Source organism: Elgaria multicarinata, chromosome 1 (genome assembly GCF_023053635.1).
Source record: "Elgaria multicarinata webbii isolate HBS135686 ecotype San Diego chromosome 1, rElgMul1.1.pri, whole genome shotgun sequence".
In the NCBI taxonomy this organism is placed as follows: domain Eukaryota; kingdom Metazoa; phylum Chordata; class Lepidosauria; order Squamata; family Anguidae; genus Elgaria; species Elgaria multicarinata.
In genome coordinates, this window is record NC_086171.1 from 202,623,509 (window position 1) to 202,641,476 (window position 17,968).

A 17,968-nucleotide genomic window follows, 5' to 3' on the forward strand; every position below is an offset into this window, starting at 1 on the left:
AATTACAAGGAAACCAAAAAACTTTAGAGAAAATCCATAGGATGAGCTTTACATTGCTGATTTTGCGAAAAGATACAAAAGAGGGCAGGGCTCCTGCACCTTTAACTGTTGTGATGAAGAGGGAATTTCACCAGGTACTGCATGCATACAAATGGCACTTGCTGAAATTCCCTTTTCTATGCAACTGTCTCCCTAGAGTTAATGAATTTTATTCCACCCCTTATTTTCCCTTTAAGCTTAATACAACAAAAAGTCTTTAGAGACAAATACTGTATAAATTTCTTACCTGCTATTAAGGAAAGTGACAGTCCTAACCTGAAAATTAAGCTGCAAACTGAACTATTTGCCATGGTCTTTTCTGTTCGCTGAAGGATGGAGATCCAGAGATATCAACAAAAGCAGGGTGTTGAGTGAATGTCTTGGCTTCTGCTTAATGGCTAAAGGAAATTACTTCAGGGCAACAATCCCCTTTATACCATCCCTCTCCGTATGTCCCGTAAATGTTAACTCCCCACCTTTTAAATCCTCATCCCAAAGATGATAAATTGCTCTGTATTATTATTATTATTTTTTTTACAAAAAGTAAGATGAAATCTGGTAAATCACCAGTCATCTTTGTGTTCTCTAAAATGGGAAGTATTGATCAATTTCTCTCCCCCTCTGCACTTAAAACCTATTTTTCCTTTGCTGCAGAACAAGTTCTTTGAAACTTGGCTGTTGGGTCGGCATCGATCTCTTTTCCTTTTCAAAGTTGCCTTTGTTTGGTTGCTTTCCAGATCCAAATAATTAAGGCCATAGCTAGACGGGGCTTTATCCTGGGGTGATCCCTGGGATCGTCCCTGTGCGTCCACATGATGCACAGGGGATCCCGTGATCAGGGAGGGATGATCCCTCCCTTGCCCCGGGATCTCTCCCTCCCCTTTGGCCCTGGTTTTTCTGTGGTCCCGGGCTCAGCCCAAGACCGCGGAACATGTGGCCGGACACCGCGGGTTGACCCAGCTCCATGCAATTCCTCGCGAGGAGTCGGGAGCCGCTGCTCCCATCAGGGGGAGCAGGAAAAGTACTTTAATTTTTTTAAAAAACACTTACCTTTAGCACACGAGCGTTCGTGCGCTGCTGCCCCTTTAATTTTATTTTTTAATGGCGGGCGCGACACCTCTCCTTCTGAGGTCATCAAACATCAAACAGAGGAGGGGTCTCACAATAAATACATCATGGGATCTTCCCTCCCCTGTTGCAGGCTAAACGGTAGGTCTAGCTAAGGCCTAAGAGTAGAATCCTCCTTCAAATGGCAGCTGAGAAGTTCTCCTGTACCCCATAAGCTTGCTCCAGTTGCTTCCTCCTTTGGTGTGAAATTCCTTAAACTATTAAGAATGTAACTTTCAACCTCAGTATGATCAAGAACTTCTAATTTCAAGCTGCAAAGGTTCTTGCTTGCACTCAGTGAAGTGTTTAGTTGAGAGTTGCTTCATTCATACAAGTTAACCAAATGCAAAATATGTTGGTTATCATCCCAGGTGAATAGAGGACCTACATCAAAGGCAGGTATAGTTGGACCCACATCCCAGCAGGGAGCGGAGCTGAGCCCCCTGGACTTGCTCCTCCTCTGCATCATTGCAACCTGTTTGCTCCCCTGCCTCTTGCCCTGGCCCAGACAACAGTGGTGGTGCGAAGGAGCAGCAGCAGATGCCAGTTTCTATTTGGCCATTGCCTCTCTGCTTGTCAAGCAAGAAAATGGTAGCAATGATAGAAATAGGATAAGGAATGACAGCACTTGGGAGGCAATCTTTCTCAGAAGAACAATCCTTCAAATCTTACTTCAGGCATGGTCATAATCAAAATGGCGCTCAAGCACTAAATACCATGCCTCGCTTTCACCAACAGAGGCAAGCTGTGGTAAGCATGGCAAAAATACCACCACCACCCAATTCCACCACCCCCACCACCCCCACACACTTTAGAAATAAGCCCAACCATGCCTGGCGAAGAGGATGGGAATGAAAGAGGGTGGAGCTAGCTTGTCCTCATTCTGCCCCCTCACACGTTCATTGAGCACATTAACAGAATGCCTGAATAATAGTAATGAGATACTTGGAAACAGCAGTAAACACATTTGTGAGCATGTACATAATGTTTCATTCTCACCAAACTTGCACTCCAAAAATGGAATGGAAGTGGAAGGATTATGAGTATCGGATAGCATGGGTGGTGAAGAGGTACTTGGCAATACATGCAACACCATATATATGACTCTGCTCAGTTGACACGCTAAGCCACAGTGGTTAAGCATTTTGAGCTAAACATTATGACTTCGTGTGTTGTGTGAACCATTCCTAGACATGGTGGCTACATAACCATGGTTTAAATACACGCACTGACCATTTGCCAAAAAAGGTTAGCAGCCTAACCATGGTTTAGTGTATCGTCTGAACAGGCCCTATGTGATGTACAGCTTGGTGAGTACATGAATTAACTTTAGGGGTAGTATCCAATGTTTGTCCTACTTAGAATAGACCCATTGAAATGAATGGGACTCCAGATAGGCACACTGCAAACAACCCATTGGATGCAACCCTATGGTTTTGCAATACTGATACCACTAATGTGCTTGAACTAGTAATACCCATGCAAGACATCTGCTAGCAGTGTAATTTGCAAATATCTATCTAAAGCCTTGGATAGATATTCTGGGGGAAACTATTCCAGTTAACACTGATTAAAAACAGTGTAGTTGTGCCTTAAGGGCTAGCCGTGCAATCCTTTCTGTCTTATGCAGAGACTCGAAAGTGTACACTGTGTCTTTTCAGAAAGACTGTTGAGATGGAAAAATCTACCTTGGCAGCAACGTTTTGGTGGAAACACTCTTGATAACGGAAATGCATATATTAAAATATCCATCAGCCAAACAGTGCAAAGTCAGCCTGAGAAGAATAGTGGCACTCAAGATGCAATTGATACAGAATGAAAAGCACATTTTCAAAATGGCATGGAAAATGAGGGTGCTGGTAATGGCAGCAGATAAAAAGACAGCAAGACAAATGAGAGGGCAATTCATCGATCTCTCCACCTGTTGAACAACTAGAACATTCCTCTTTGGTTCACCAGAAAAGTGGCCAATGTGCAGCCTGAAACATGGCAGGCCCAAGGCCTTCTACTGCTTGACGCAAAGGACAAGATGGTGACCCTCTCAATCCAAGAACAGAAGTAAACTGGACTGGCTGTTGAATTTTACTTCAACGCTGATAACAGAACATTCTCCTCTACTGCACCTGAGGACAACATGCTAGCGTAGAGAGTGCTGGCCAGGCCAGGTGGCACACATGTCTGTCCTCCTACAGAGGGGAATGTCCAGGAAGCTCAGGAGGAATGGCAAAGGGGCTACCAACCCTATTAATGGCAGCCTGATGGTGTTGCCTGCCTAATGGTAGGGCCTGAAATGGGATTTTGTCTGGTTACTGGTGCCTCACAAATGTCAGAATACAGGAGATGGCAATGTGGGCCCAAGGTGAGTGAATAAAAATGCCCTTACCGCCTCTTCCATTTTTGAGTTGGCCTTTTCTTAATTAGGGTGACCACTTATACTCTGCCAAGAAAAAGAGGAAATACCTTACCAAAATAGAGAGTACAGATATGCATAGAATTTGTATATGCATGTATAGATGAATAGATGCAGATTTTGAAAGAATTACTATAATTTAAATAGACGTACAATACATCTCAGCGTTATGGGGAAAGTGACATGTCTCCTGGCTAGATCTGTCAGCTCAGTTCACTGTCTAGATGCAAACAATAGATGGGCAACTTCAAGGGCCCTGCTTCAAGTTACAGGAATGATAGCAACCAAGGAGTGCCAAAGGCACACAACTACTATAGTAATATACAATATACTAATTACTAAAAAACGGGGTGAACACTTATATTAAACAAAAGTGTATATAACATAATAAACAACCATAAATGGTTATAGTACACATTAGAAAATCACAAAATGTAAACACAAATCTCAACAGTATTTTTTAAATTGATATAAACATCTTTCAATAGGCTTTTTGACATAAGCTTCTTTCAATAGGCTTTAACAGGCTACCGGTGTGAATTAATCCTGTTTTCGCTGTTTGCTTCTTCAGAATTACACCAACCATAGGGATAATGCCGTGGCCAAGTTACAGGAAGCCAGATTCTGGCTGGACATCAGGAAAAGCTTATTGACTGTTAGAGCGGTATGACAATGGAACCATTTCCCTAGGGAGGTTGTGAGCTCTCCCACACTAGAGGCATTCAGGAGGCAGCTGGACAATCATCTGTCAGGTATGCTTTAAGGTGAATTCCTGCATTGAGCAGGGGGTTGGACTCAATGGCTTTATAACCTCCTTCCATCTCTACTATTCTATGATTCTTATGTCTCTTTAAATTTATCTTTAAACTAGACTGGAAAGCACTTTAGTGTCTTCAAAGAGAGGACTGCCCTATATAAAGTATGGCCACCCTATTCTAGATGCTCATAACAGTCATCAAACTCAGGGCTCATCTACACCAAGCAGGATATTCCACTATGAAAGTGGTATGAAAGCAGTATATAAAAGGCAGGAGTCACATGGCTGCTTTAAAGCAGTATTGAAGTGCACTGACAACTGTTGGGGCCCATTGACACATGCCATATACCACTTTCATAGTGGAATATCCTGCTTGGTGTAGATGTGTCATGGACCTCAACAGTTCTCAGTTCACTTCAGTACCACTATATTGCAGTAGTAGGGCTCCTGCCTTTGATTAAAAGGAGGTGAATAATGAGTCACTTTCATTACCTCACTAAAGCTAATCAGAAGAGATAAATAGGTTCCAACTTAATGCTGTGCTCCTCTGTACTCCCAAGTCTAACTAAATTATATATTTATTTTGAGATTATAATAAAGGATAATTTTGAGAGATGATTAATTCCCCTGTATATGGTGAAAATATATTATTGCAAACATATATGCTACTAATGGAAATTAATCGAAACTTTTCAAAAATATATTTCAATATTTGTCTCAAATAGCTGAAAGAGAAATTATAGTAACCTAAGTTTTTAATAATGCTATTAATAAAAATTGGACAGATACTCAACTAAGTGAAATTCAGGAAGTTGGGATGAAGAATTTTAAAAAGGGAAATATCTCCTTGATAGATATCATTCTAGTATTGATTTATTTTTCATTTCTTCAAATTCAGTTAAAGAAGTTAAGAGAGTGGATATTAATAATACAATTTACTTAGATCTTAATCCAATTTTATCATCATTTAAGCAGAACAAGTTAGAACAAACACTTTGAAAACTGAATAGGTTGCTATAAAATGAATACTCTCTGAAAATTGAATAGGTTGCTATAAAATGAATGCTCTCTATGCCCTGTCAGCTCTTGCTGACAGAGTGGAAGTATAGTGGAAGATGGGGCTTCCTGTGTTTTTCTTCTGTCCATGCAAGATTTTATTTTTGATAAATGTGATGGATTATGTCAAATAGAAATAGATAAAAGAGAGGATTACTTTTATTAATGTGGAAAATGCTTTTGGTCATACTTTTTTGGTAGCTTATTGATCAGTTAGAGTGTGGTCTAAATTTTAAACTATGGATAACCCTAATTTATTCTTCTCAACAAGCTAAAGCCTTAATGGGAAGTAATTGCCAAAATTTGGGTGGCACATGGCACAAGACAAAGTCATACCCTTTCTCCCGCTTTGTTTATTGTATATCTCCAAGTCTTGTCGATATCAATTAGAGATAAATCACCAAGTAAAGGATTCATTTTGTGAGGGCGAGAAATCAAGCTCTGTGTTTATGCAGATGATATTTCACTGATAAACACATATCCAGATTCTTCTCTGATGGAGGTAATGAAATAATGTTTTAGTGTTGCAGGATACAAAGTGAATATTTACTAAAACTGTATTAATGACTTCTTTTCTATCTAAACAAATAATTGGTTAATTGAGGCCGCAGTTTTTAGATCTGAATGTTATTTCGGGATTTATTTTTCTAATGATGTGAAAGAACTATGTACATCAAATTATGTATTTACTAAAATTCATTAAAACATTAAAACATTTGTATCCCGCCCTGAGAGGACAGATCCCAACTCCAAGGGATTCACAATTTAAAAGTAGAAACAAGAAAAACAACAGAGGAAGGGGAGGGATGTGTCTATGGGAGAACTGAAATTTGTGTCATGCTGGTTCATAACAAGGGTCCATCTAGCATTTTGTTCACACAGTGCCCAACCAGCTGCCTGTGGGAAACTGCAAAACAGGACACAAATGCAATCTCACCTCCTCGCTCATGTTCCCCAGCGACTAATGTATATAGACATACTGCCTCTGATACTGGAGATAGCATATAGCCATCAGGACTAGTAGCCATTGATAGCCTTGTCCTCCATGATTCCCCCCCCCCCCATACCCTTATAAAGACATCCAAATTGGTCTCCATCACTTCGTCTTGTGGCAATGGACTCCATACTTTAACAAAGGCTTCATGGGCAAGGTGAGTTTTGAGGAGAGATCTGAAGTAAATAAAGCTGGTGTTTGCTTGGAGGAGGTTTCTGGCCTAAAGGGCAAAGTTGTTTGAGGGAGAGGAAACTTTCAGATAGTGGAAGATGGCAGAGTTGGCTGGATGAAGGTCACAGTTATGGGGTAGAGAGTCAGGATATAAGAGAAGAGGCATAAGGAGGACCATGGGCCAGGTAAGGAGGATTTTAGCCTTGGGTCTGGAGGCTTGGCACCATCCCAAAGAGGGTTTTGACTTCTGTGCACAATGAGATACTGATCACCTCCCTCCAGGGAGGCCCCTTGGGAGCCCTGACTTATTTCCCAGATGTCCCTCCCATCAACGTCTCAGGTCCCTCAGCCATGTCGGCCCTTTCTTCAGCAGTCAGTACCCAGTGGGAAGTAGAGCTTCTGAGGGACCTGAGATGACCTGTAACTGCTGCTAATCCTTTGCTGGAACAGTTGCTTCCATGAGGAACTACCTCCACCCCCACCCAGCCTAGCAGCTCCTGTAGAGTACTGTCCAAGGTACTATCAGTTTTTGCCTTGCTGCGCTTTTGTTTACCCACCATAAGTGCCGACCAAATATGGCCCTTGCCTTGCCAGAAATAGCTTCCTTCTAAGAGAGTCTACTCGAGTATCCGATTAGCCAGCCACTTCCCCCAGGACCCTACCTTAACCAGGAAGTAACTATGAGAAACTTGTGCAGGATCTAGAGCAGACAGGAAGCCAGTGTAGAAATCCAAAGCGGAGCATCACATGGTCAAAATGATGAGAGAGGTGAAATATATTGTCAGCAGAGTGCTGAGAAGACCAAGGTGGGACAACAGAAGAACCAAAGAGCAGAGAAGAGTCAATTGCCCACGGCAAACAAAGCAAACAACAGAGGAAAGAGAGGGAAATGGAGGCACTCTTGGTGATTATGTATTTATTACATTTCCGTACTACCCAATATCTGAAGTTTTCTGGGTAGTTTACAAAACAAGACTTTTTTTTTTAAAAAAAAATACAATATCATAAAACATTATATCAAAACCTTAAAAAGTTAAAACAACAGAACAAAACCAGTTTTAAAACAAGCAGCGGGACAAAGGCCTTAAGGCACACTAAACCTTTTTTTAAAAACAAACAAACTGAAAGACTAAAAAGCCTGAGAGAATAAAAAGGTCTCTTCACCTGGTACACCAAAGACTACAACATAGGTTCCAGGTGAGCCTCTCTGGGAAGGGCATTCTATAACCTGGGTGCCACCACTGAAAAGACCCTCTCTTTTTTTGCCACCCACTTCACCGCAAGTGGTGGGGGCACCTGGAGGATGATCTTAAGGTCTGGGCATGTATATATGGGAGGAGACAATTTTAGGTAACCTGGCCCCAAGTCATTTAGGGTTTAAAAAGTTAATACCACCAGCACTTTGAACTGAGCCTGGAAACAGACTGGAAGCCAGTGCAGATCATAGAGCACAGGTATAGTATGATCATATTGCAGCAGGAGATGCCTACTTTGGGATTGGTCCTGCCCACACTGGGCTCAGTTTACCAAACTACAGCTGTGAGCTGTCCAAGGATGAACATAGGAAGCTAGGTGTCTTCTACTGAGTTGGACCATTGGTCCATCCAGCTCAGTATTACCTAGAGTCTAAGGGGTAGGCAGCCTGGTATTCTACAGATAATTTGGAGTACCCGTTCCCTAATCCCTGACCAGTGGCCATGTTGGCTGGACATAATGGAAGTTGCAATTCAAGTTGCAGCATCTGGAGGGCATTAGGTTGCTTAGCCCCAGTCTAAACCAGCCTCCCCCAAGCTGGCGCTCTCCAGAGGTGTTTGACTATAATTCCCATCATGGCTCACCCTGCATGTCCACATCTGGAGGGCACCAGGAAAACTGGCTTATTTATTTATTACATTTTAAAACTGCCCTATAGCTGAAGCTCTCTGGGCAGTTCACAAAAATTTAAACCATGAAAAGCATAATAAAACAACCAACAGTCTAAAAACACAAATACAAAATACAATATAAAAAGCTTACAGTGACTAGCAGCTGTTCTCCAGGGTTTCAGGCAGGAGTCTTTCCAAGTGCTATCTGGAGAGACCAGGGAGTAAACTTCTACATGCAAAGCATGTTTTCTATCACTGAGCTACAGACCTGGCCAGGTATGAGCAGCATCACTACCCACTGGCCGGTCTACCCACCATCACTGTCATCATCACTACAGTTCTGATCCGTGGCTACTCATGGAAGTTCGTGGGTCCTTTTGATGTCATCTCCTGTACCTTCCCCTGGTAATTATACTTAAAAATTAAGTAGCAGGTGGCTACTAGGAGGAGGGCTTTCTCCGCTGTGGCACCCCGGTTGTGGAATGAGCTCCCCAGAGAGGTCCGCCTGGCTCCTACACTGTACTCCTTTCGTCGCCAGCTGAAGACCTTTTTATTCACTCAGTATTTTAACACTGAATTTTAACTCAAATTTAAATTATACTGTTTTAACTCTGTATTTTAACCTTATATCAATTGTGCTGCGTGGTTTTATCCTGGTTGTGCTTTTTATATTGTATTTTGTATTTGTATTTTTAACTTGTTGGTTGTTTTATGATGGTTTTAATTTTTGTGAACCGCCCAGAGAGCTTCGGCTATTGGGCGGTATAAAAATGTAATAAATAAATAAATAAATAAATAAATAAAAAACAAAAACCTGTGCTACCCTGATTCTGCTGAAATACCTTGGCATTTTCTACTGTGTACAGAGGAAGTTGTGCTACAAAGCACCCACTAGAGGGTGTGGTGTTGCACCCCACAAGTCAGTTCCCAAATGTATGTCTGAAGTTTGTAAGTCTGTGGTTTTTAGAATGTTGGCCTGAGTGGGCGGAGTTAGAATGTCTGGGGAGAGGGAGGAGTGGTATATAAGGGAATGACTGAGGTGATTGAGCAGAGACTTTGGGGTACTCTTAGGGCTCTCTGTGTGTTAGCTCTTGGGGGTTGGAGTACTTGGGTCTGGAGAATTTGAGGTTCAGTGTAGAGAGTGGTGTCTTTGGCGTGTGGTGTGCACATAGTTGATGCATATTAAACAAGACTGATAATAAAGAAAGCTCAAGAGTGATTGTGTGAGAGAAAGGAAAGCGCGTATGTGAATGGGTGAAAGGATTGGATGAAAGGTTTCAAAAAGTTTTTTAAAGGTTTTATTTTGAAACAAAGCTTGTGAACTTTTAAAATTGATTTTAATCATTTTGTTTTAACTACCACAAAAATCCCACGTGTCTGTTTGGCATTTAACATCTGAAGTTTATTCATTTAACACCCACTCTGTCAATAATTCCCCTCAGCACATATAATTCACAGCACATTATTTTATTATTGAAATCCTTCTCCATTTAACCCCTTTCTCCACATAGTTTGGAGGAAGGTGGTTTTTATCCCTTGCCTCAGGCGTATCAAGCGGTGGTGCTTGGCTTGAGCAGGGAGTAGCCGTGGCCAGGCCTGGTGTTCAGAGCCTGTGTCATGGCAGAGGGTGCTGTCCCATTCAATACTATGAGAACAGAGAGGAGGGGACATTTTCAATTACTGACCATGCAGTCGCCATGTAATGAAGCTCCATTATGATTGCTCAAGAAAAGCAGGAAGTAAAGCCCTGGTAAGGCAACGTGATTTCCCCTTAATTTAAAGAAGCTCTGAGTCTCCCATGCCATGTCCAGTTTGGCCCCAAACCATGCTCCAGGTTACTACCACAGTCACCTGAAAGCCATCCAGCTTTTTAAAAAATGTCCCTGTGATATGCTTCTATCCATGGGCAGGCAGTAGCCTGGCTGCTATATTTTGGTCCTTCCCTTTACTGATAAGAGCCAACAGATGTCAGTACAGCATGGATAACAGGGAAGAAAGTCCTGATAAGAAAAGCCTGCATAGATCCTCCTGGGGAAAGAGAGTCTCTGTCTTTGTGGCTACATCTCTCCTGGGGGAGAGTTTTGCCCTAAGGCAAACACAGAGAAGTGAATGCCGGAATAGACAAAAATTTCACCTTGAACAGAATTTATCTCAGTGTTCAGGAAAGGTTCAGAGGGTCTCACCAACTAAAAATATCCAGTAGGGAGTTTATTTTTAAAAAGAAATTAATCTGAGGGTGATTATACTCGCACACTCAGAACATAACTCCTCATTTATACAGAGTATTATCTTTAAAAACCTGACCTGTTTATATCAGGGGTCCCATGGCAGCTCAGGATTATTAAAGGGACCACAGTATGATCCTGACAACACATGCCACGTTGTCTGTAGGGAAGGAAGGGGAAGCCGGTGGAGAAACAGGAAATACCTGTGTAACTAAAAAGAGTGTGAGAAAGAGAAAAGTGGGGTTGGAGAGAGAGAGAGGCAGGGGACAGGGAAAGGCTAGGATTTTAAAGTAAAACACTTATACTAATTTCATTGTTCTAAACAGAGTTGCCTTTTTCTCCTGGCAGTGCTCCTTTAAATACCTATATAATCTGCACTGGTATCTGCAGGTGATACTTATAAATTGCCATCATTGCCTCTGCAAGCTGGTGGGGAGGGGGGAAGGAAGGATTCAAGTTTAAATAGCTTTTCTATGTTGTTCATGGGTTCTTTAGATGACCTTGTGACCCTCCACTTTTGTTTCTGCTTTTAAATAGCATTTTCAGTGAATTCTTTTAGAGCAAGGCAAATGCAGTATTAATTAAAGGAAGTGAAAGAAAACACTATTTCCATCCTGCTATTCTGCTACACCTGCTATTCTGCTACACCTTAGGGTGACCATATGAAAAGGAGGACAGGGCTCCTGTATCTTTAACAGTAATGTAGAAAAGGGAATTTCAGCAGGTGTCAATTGAAGAGGGTGAAATTCCCTCTTCATCACAACAGTTAAAGCTGCAGAAGCCCTGCCCTCTTTTGTATCTGGCCACTCTACTATAGCTAGTGTAGCTTTAAGTGTTGTGATGAAGAGGGAATTTCACCCTCTTCAATTGACACCTGCTGCAATTCCCTTTTCTACGTTACTGTTAAAGGTACAAGAGCCCTGTCCTCCTTTTCATATGGTCACCCTACTACACCTAGAGATTGTGCAGTGGAAAAGCAGGAAAGGAAATGTTCTTCATTTAGTGCTCAGATCTCAACTCTATGACAAAATTGAAAGTAGATACAGCATAGGGTAACCATATGAAGAGGAGGACAGGGCTCCTGTATCTTTAACAGTTGCATTAAAAAGGGAATTTCAGCAGGTGTCATTTGTATATATGGAGAACCTGGTGAAATTTCCTCTACATCACAACGGTTAAAGCTGCAGGAGCTATACTGTGACCAGATTTAAAAGAGGGCAGGGCAACATCATCAATACAACTGTTAAAGATACAGGAGACCTGTCCTCCTTTTCATATGGTCACCCTAATACAGCAGATTAACAGCCTTTTGTAGAAAAGCTTTAAATTTCAGGGGGGAAAGAGGTGAGAAGAATCACCAGGGTTGTGTGCATGGAATAGGGTGGTTTTAATCCTTCCTACTCTATCTGCCTCTACCTCAACCTATAGCAAACTAAATGGGGGGGGGGTAGACAAATTCTTGGAAGATAAATCTACCATTCACTCTGTTCCCCAAGTTCAGGGGGAAGTCTGGAACCTTACAAAACCCACTCACGTTTATTTTTAAACAATGGGCCTGTTCAGACAACACAATAAGCCATGGTTAGGCTGCTGGCAGCAAGTGGTTAGTGAAGGTATTTAAACCATGGTTATGTAGCCACCATGGTTAGAAATGGTTCATATGACACACATATGGTACAGAAGACACCTTAAACCACAGCTTTAACCATGGTGAATAAAGCCTTGACCAGATTTAAGAGGGCAGAGCACCTGCAGCTTTAACTGTTGTGATGAAGAGGAAATTTCACCAGGTTCTCCATATATACAAATGACACCTGCTGAAATTTCCTTTTCAATACAACTGTTAAAGATACAGGAGCCCTGTCCTCCTTTTCATAGGGTCACCCTACTGTTGCTATAACATTTGGTGCTGAGCAAATGCAGCACAGCCTGCCACCTCTCTGCCCACATGCTGTTTAAAAACCAACCCAGCATTTTACCCATGCAACAATGTGCCATCACTCTGAGGGCTGTGATTGCCCATCGCAAGTGGGCAGGGTCTTCTCCATCATTGTGGCACCTTTATTGTGGAATAATATGGTGAAGCCCACCTGTTTCTATTCTTGTTTTCCTTTCACCATAAGATCAAGATGTGGTGTGTTCAGAGGATCTTTGGGGATTGTGTATTTCAGTGGTGGGCAGGAGGTAGATCTCCAGATGTTTCAGACTTCAGTGGTCAGGAATACTGGGAGTTGTAGTCCAAAATATGAGATCAACCTCCTGCCTAGTGTCCTAGCATACTTAAATGTTGATGATGCACTCTGTCTACTGATACAGGGTTCAGCTGCACTTTTGCAGTTCATTTGATTTTCTTTTAGTTTTGTTGTATGCATATAGTTTTTAATTGACTATTGTCAGCTACTCTGTGTGTGTGTGTAGAGAAAAACAGGGTATAAATATCTTAATTAGGACTGCAATGTATAATGTATTAATTGGCTAAATTATTAAAGACATTGCCTCTGACTAATTGGGCAACAGATTTATTTATTTTTAAATAGAAGTGTTGACAGAAACTCTTGCAGGTGGCAAGACTTAGAGTAGCCTCTCCCAAGCATCTGCCCTCCAGATACATTGAAGTGAAATTCCCATCATTCCCATCATCAGCCAAGCTAGCTGAGAATGATACCTCCAGCATAACTGGAGGCATCAGACTGGGTAAGGCTACACTAGAGGCATTCTTCCTTCGTTGGGCCTGTTGAGACAACACGCTAAGCTATGGCTAGGCCGCTAACCCTTTTGCAGCAAATGGTTAGTGAGCATCTTTAAACCATGGTTATATAGCTAGGAATGGTTCACATGACACACTAAGCCATAATGTTTAGCTCAAAATGCTTAACCACTGTGGCTTAGCGTGTCATATGAACAGGGTCTTGCTTGCCAATAGGTGGGTAAACCTTTTCTAAAATGATGCCTACTACTATGACACATGCGTGCATCATCAAAAATGAAATAATTATACTCCCTGCTTCAGAGACCTCTGTTGCACTTATGCCCTTCTTGCGGGTTTCCCCTGGGCAGCTGGTTGTCCACTGAGTGAACAGAAGGCTGGCCTAGATGGACCCTTGGTCTGATCCAGCAGGGCACTTCTTATATTTTTAAACATTGTTTTTACCAGTATGCAATTTTAAATCTATGCAAATTTAATTGACTGAACAATTAAGCAACTAAAATGCAATTAATTGATTTAAATTCCTTCAATCCGGTTGCAATCCTCACATTAATAAATACATAAACAGCATGTCATGTGAGGAGCCCTTAATCACCTAGATCTACCTCCAAAAGCACAGCATATTAAAAAAAAAATGAAATAGTTGTCATTTCTTCATCACTGCCTTTCCAGTCAAAAGTTTGCACTCATACTGCAAATAATTTTCAGAGCTGAGGGTCTGTTGCCATCACCAATTCTTCACATGGCTACTTTGGCGAAGAGTAGCCTTTGTTGATTCCCAGCCCCATTCGTCCACAGCAAGCCAATCATAAGGTCTCTGCAAGCATCCATGAAATTTGTCTTCTAACATGTGACTACCACAGACAGGTTGGTTTGCTATGGTATATGCTGAACTCAGCATACAGAGAGAGATGTATTTGACAACAGGCAGAATTCAGCTTTGAGTCACACCATTATTATTGTTATTGTTATTATTATTATTTTCTGAGTCCCAAAAAAGATTCAGGACATCTTTCAACAAAATTAAAACCTACAAAAATTTAAAATAATTTATAACACTTAAAAGCAATTAACAATAAAATAGCACAACCTGATAAAATCACTAAATTCAGAAGCCCATCATATGCTGTCAAATTCCCCGGGAATAGAGAAAAGTCTTAACCTTGTGCCTAAAAGATGACTATGGAATCAGTTACCTAGGGAGGTTGTGGGCTTTCCCACACTAGAGGCCTTCAAGAGGCAGCTGGACAACCATCTGTCAGGGATGCTTTAGGGTGGATTCCTGCATTGAGCAGGGGGTTGGACTCGATGGCCTGTAGGCCCCTTCCAACTCTGCTATTCTATGATTCTATGACAACATTAGTGTCGGTGGATCTCAATGGGGAGAGCATTCCACAATTGGGATGCCACCGCCAAAAAGTCCCTACCCCTTGTTGCTATCCTACAAAACTCCCTTGGAGGAGGCACAAATAAACATATTTGTTTATGCAAACATAAATCCTAAGCTTATTTGTCAGAACTCGAATGATGAAGTAAAGGGTCCAGGACCCCACAATCCCTATTCTCTAATGTCCTCTAATTTTAGCCAAATTATACCCTGTAATTTGAACACTACATTTTCTTGAGTGTAAACCAAACTGAACTCATTGGAGCTTGCATCCAAGTAAATATGAATCACAGCAGTCTATTTAAATTCTGTGTTGCCTTTCTAGAAATTGCATTCAAGGCAGCATAACAGAAACACAACTGAATACAATAAAAAAAATTAAAATTATAGAATACATAACAGCAGAAAAACCAAAAGATGCTGAATTAAAAAAAGCAGAGGCATATAAGCAATTATTCAGATATTGTACCTCTAAAGCCAAAACAAACAAAACCCAACTGAAGAAATGGATAAGCACAGAGTTAAAGGCCAAGGTGCCAGTCAGATAGGACAGATTTGTGCTTGAAACAAGGTAAATCTCCTTGGGGAGTATGTTCTACAAACTGGGCACTGCAACAGAAAAGTACCTATTCCTGTTTTTACCTTTAAAGGGGGTCTAAAAATAATTTTACATGAATAAATAAAACTAAATGGCCACCTCCACAGGCTAGACTTTTTCTATGTTCTTCCAAATGCTGAATTGGCCAGAACAGAATTGGCCAGAACAGAACAGAACATTTTAAAGTCAACCATCAGCCCAACTTGATTACACCATGTGATTTAATCTATTTTGCAATTGCTTCAACACTGCTTTTGATCATGATTTCACATTATGGCCTACAAGCCATGTCAAAAAATTGACTTGGATAAGTTTTGTTAAATGCAACAACTTCATGGGGAGAACAATGCTTTCCCCCACTAAACAGCATCCGGGCATGGATGATGATATAGGATAGTTCAGATTCCTGGATCCAAGGTCAGAGTCAGTGCTCTGACCTTGGACTCAGGAATATGAGCTTCCCCTTCCCATCGCAACCGGCACAAAGAAAACTGAACTTGCTGCCTCTCTGAAGTTGCAAAAGCAAGATAAAGTAAAGGGGGTTTTCTGTGGGCAGAGAAGGGACTGGGGAGGCTAGCTGATGAGGAATCTTCTGGTCTCCCCAACCTCCTTCCCTTCCCCTCCCCGATGCCTCAGCGGGATGGGCAAAAAGCCCATTTAGCTGAAATGCAGAGCAAGGAGCGCAGAGTCTCCAAGTTCAGAGACTTACAGTCATCCCAATTGGATTGCATCCTAAATAATGCTGATCTGTATTTATTAAAAGTATTTATAAATTACTTTTCTGCCCACTGGTGCCACCAAAGTGATATTCAATTTAGAACAATAAATACACTAACAGCACAACAAATAGAAATATTGGGAAGTATCCAACAGGGCTACTTTGCCTCTATTGTTTCCATTGCACTCATCTCCATATTGGGACAAGTCTGTGGATCTATGGATACCCACAGGAATTTTTCCTCAGCAGCAGTTTGCATTTGTAATTCACGTGCATAGTGTGCACCACTACAACATACCTGTGCACTTTCCTTGTGTGTGCTCTTTGTTGCTTAACGTCACACTCCATGACAAAGCGGTAGAAAATCCTGGGAACTGAACAGTGCTAATGCAGAAGAGTGTTGTATTCAAGTAGGGTGACCCATATGAAAAGGAGGGCAGGGCTCCTGTATCTTTAACAGTTGTGTTGAAAAGGGAATTTATTATTATTATTATTATTATTATTATTATTATTATTATTATTATTTATATAGCACCATCAATGTACATGGTGCTGTACAGAGTAAAACAGTAAATAGCAAGACTCTGCCGCATAGGCTTACAATCTAATAAAATCATAAAATTTCAGCAGCTGTCATTTGTATATATGAAGAACCTGGTGAAATTTCCTCTTCATCACAACAGTTAAAGCTGCAGGTGCCCTGCCCTCTTTTAAATCTGGTCAGATAGCTCCTGCAGCTTTAACTGTTGGGATGAAGTGGGAATTTCACCAGGTTCTCCATATATACAAATGACACCTGCTGAAATTCCCTTTTCTATGCAACTGTTAAAGCTTGTCCTACTTTTCATATGGTCACCCTAATTCAAGAAACATGAACTCCATCAAAACTTTATATGGAGTGAGGGATAAAAGGGGAGGGCACAGTACAGCTGTCTTAAGAATATAATACTATATATTTTATTGCACCATTACTCTTATAACATTGACTGCTTCACATAACTTATTATGGAATGATTTCCTTCACCTTAGAAGCATTGGTGAACACTCTCTAAAACAGTCTTCCTCAAACCGGATTATTTTGGACTACAACCCCAGCGTTCTGGGCCATTGGCCATGCTGGCTGAGGGTGGGTGGAATTGAAGTCCATAACATCTGGAGATCTCCAGATTGGGGAAGGCAGCTCTAAACCATAGCAGTGGAGTCTGAGGGGAGTGTCTTTAGCAGTGGAAGGAAAAATGAGTATCCTTGAGGAAGTTTTAGGGTTCTGGAGGAGCCTGAACTACTCACTATACTTTTCACATTTATCAGTCACTTTTTACATCAGCTAACAATACAACTTTTGCATGGGTTGAATTTTGAACTGCGGCAATGTTCTTTTGGAATTGTATATTTTTCCTGGAACTGTACATTTTGAGCGTCATCACACTGGGGGAAATCACGTTTCGTTACCGTTGCTTCTCCACCCGCGCGTTTGACTTTCCCACCAAAATAAGAGTTTGGGGCCGAACTTGAGAGCAGCAGTATTATCACTCTCTCTGAGGGTTCCCCTTAAGTTCTCCAGAAGGAAGCTGAAGGTGGCTGGAATGGAGCTTGATGGAATCTAGCTATTCTAGAGTGACCAGATACAAAAGCATCCTGCAGCTTTAACTGTTGTGATGAAGAGGGAATTTCACCAGGTGCTGCATGCATACAAATGACACCTGCTGAAATTCCCTTTTCTATATAACCGTTAAAGACACAGGAGCCCTGTCCTCCTTTTCATAAGGTCACCCTACATTAGCACCTGGAAAGAAGACTGTGCAGGCCCCCTGGTCATTACTATGGTGAGATGTATCATATTTCTATTTAAATTATAGTTATTATTTCTAAATTTGCAACATTATGAAAATTGGTCTCCTCTCTTGTCTTTGTATTTGGTGATGCATTTTTTGACA